This window comes from Otolemur garnettii, unplaced genomic scaffold, assembly GCF_000181295.1.
Source record: "Otolemur garnettii isolate 467f Iridium unplaced genomic scaffold, OtoGar3 scaffold00034, whole genome shotgun sequence".
In the NCBI taxonomy this organism is placed as follows: Eukaryota; Metazoa; Chordata; class Mammalia; order Primates; family Galagidae; genus Otolemur; species Otolemur garnettii.
In genome coordinates, this window is record NW_003852429.1 from 7318542 (window position 1) to 7321688 (window position 3147).

The window sequence follows — 3147 nt, forward strand, 5'->3', positions numbered from 1 at the left end:
TAAATGCTCAAGGTATAAACAAAAAATTTAGAACTCCACAAGGATGGGGGCGCATGAGAGGGATACAGGATCCAGCTAGGAAAGTCCCCAGCGCATAGAGGTGGAATAATTTGAACAACAAATGAAGTAGTATTAGGTTATAACACAAAACACAAACATCCGTGAGTTCGTACTGGCATAAAAAAGCAATGGAATAAATAACTAAATGCAATGAAGAAATAAATTTCCTGTGCAGAAGAATTCCAAATAATTTATGTAGATACTCTGCCCTCAAGGAGGTGGAGGCGTCTTCCACAGTTGAAGTGTACATGGTGCAAAATGACTTTCCTCCAATGAGTACAGTATGAGAAAAGGGGTGGAAAGTTACTTTACAGTAGAAAACCCTGACAAACACCACCTCATCCAGGTGGTCAAGGTCAACACAACAGCCATAAGTGGCGTGGATTGTAGATGCTGCTGATAGAATATTTCTTGCACTTTGCCTCTGCGGTCTTCCTCCCCAGACTCGTAACTCCACTGTAGTCATGAGAAAAGCACAGAATTCCTATTCTGAAAAATCCCAACCGGTATGCCTCAAAATTGTCAAGGTCATCAAAAACAAGGAAATTCTGAGAAACTCTCACAGCCCAGAGCATCCTAAGATGTGATGACTAAATGTACCAAGAGTACATCTGGAGAGAATCCTCCAAGAGAAAGAAAATTAAGTAAAAACTACGGAAATATGAATAAAATGTGGATTTAATTAGCAATTATGTATCATCACTTCATTAATTGTAACAAATGTGCCATCCTAACGGAGATGTTAATGATAGGGAATCTGAAGGTGGTGTAGCTTCATAATGTTTCTGAAAATCTAAAACTATTCTTAAATAAAAAGCGTACTTTTTTCCCAAAAAGTAAGCTAATGTAGAGAAGCCACTCACTGGCCAGGAAATCTGCTTTTATTTTAGAAAAAAATATAATAGAACTATTAATATACACCAAACAACTAAAAATCTATTCCTGAGTCCTAATCCTATTCACAACATTACAACACGGCTGCATAGATTCACAATGCACTGTGTAACATTTGCTTATTTGGAAAAGCTGAGAAGGAAAGCACATACTTTTCAGTGAAAATAAAACGTTTACTTAAGGGTCTTAGAAAAGAATGAAAAGATATTTAAAAGATAGGTGTAATTATAGTATAGAGTGGCTTTTTTATATTCATTCATCAGAATTACACAAGATTCTGATAGATAGCAATACAAAGTGATTAATCAATTAATGAACAGAACCCCATGATAATTGTATTATTGGGGAGGGTTCATTATTTTTAAATCAAGTGAGAGAATGCATGTGTATTTTACAGCAGGGACCCAGACTTAGTTGCCTTTTTCCTTCCCTGGCATTTGCAAAAGTGGCCAAATAGCCTACTTCAGCTGCAGTAGCAAGCCAAAACCCTAACCCTGATATTCCTGCGGTGACCATGAGACACTGGTTGGCCTTTTATCTTAACATTGCTCTGTGTGAATTTATTACAGACTAGATTTGGGGTGGACTGAAACCTTGAAATGATGCTGTGTTTGGAGTTTCAGCCTGTGGGAATAATTCACAGGTGATGCCTATATGTACAGAGGTTTTTGCAAACCTATTTGTGCCAAATTGTTTTCTACAGAAAATAATAGTCTGATGGTCAAGTCCATTTGTTTGCTCTGGTACTACAGTTAATCCTAGACGCAACTGCATAGTGTCCTAGGCTAAAACAGTCTTATTCAAACAGTGCACAGAAGGTGAATGGTATTGACCTTGATGACTACAGGACTCCACAGACAAGACCCAGCCTTGCCCAAGCCACACATTGCTGTTTAATCTGCAGGACTACAAAAAGGAATCTGAGCTGGGCGGCACCTGTGGCTCAAGGAGAAAGGCACCAGCCCCATATACTGGAGGTAGTGGCTTCAAACCTGGCCCCAGGCAAAAACCGCAAACAAAAAAAAGGAAGCTGAGCTATGGTTCTAGAAGAGAAGAAAGGGAGAGACGGTCAAATGACCCCTCATTTGCCCAGGATACCAAGTTTACCCACGTGTCCTGACAGTTCATGAAATAAACTGCTTGGGCATTCAGGTCTACATAACCCAGCCAAGCATGACTAAGTAAATAGCCTTTGAAAAGACAGGCAGGACAGTGACAAGCTCAAGGAGGCCACCAGCAATACAGGGAGGGTGGCAACCATGGAGAAGGGGTGTGCAACTGGCTGACTGGAGCAGCATGTGTCCTGGGAAAGCTAGGGAGAGTTGGCTGGAATAGCCATATGGTGGTTACCTGTGGCCAGGGAACAGCCAAGATGATGGGTCAGGGTTTACAAAGATTCTGGCTCATGTGGTTTCTTGTGAGTTGACTCTTATGCCATAAACTGTCAGCAAGTAAATAGCTTCACCTCACCACAAAGCTGGCTTGTCTGCTATTTCAAAGGAATCACAAGACTCTCCCACCAACTGTGAATTACCCACGTTGAACTGCAAATGACTTTGAGTTCAAGACTACAGGGATCCTTGCCTCTGGTTCCCCCAAGCCACAGCAAGAATACTACACAATGGCTGTCACCCACCACCTTGAGGGGCATGTTCTTTTAGAAGAGATCCTTTGAAGCCAAACATTCTATAAGAGGCAGGCCCAGGGTCAAATCTTGGGGGAGCATACTGAACAGAGCACAGGTGCCACCAGGGGTCCAAAAGGTCTGCAATTGTTTGGCTTTCAAAGATGTGAATCCTTTTGGATATTTCTGGGCCAGAATGATTGCGCTTGTCCTTGCCCCCTTGCATTCTTCCTGCTGTTTCTGAGAAAGTGTTTGACCTCAGAGTGTGGCGTGGAAGCCAAACAGCCCCTCGCTGACCAATGTCTGTAACTGTTTTGTCTTTAGACTTGCAAAATCGTTGAGCTACACAGCAACAGTGGAGCATAGTTGACCCTGATAAAGGAACTTGCTGGACTACACTAAGCCTGTCCCCTTAACAGCAGATCCAGAAGTCCAGGGGATGACATGAGCATTTCCATATCCAGAGCAGGCCTCAGACCACAGCATGGCAGACAGGAGGGCTGAGCTGGGATTGGAGCACCTGGCTTCCTACTGAGACCCCAGACAAGTCATCTGACCCTTGGACCCTT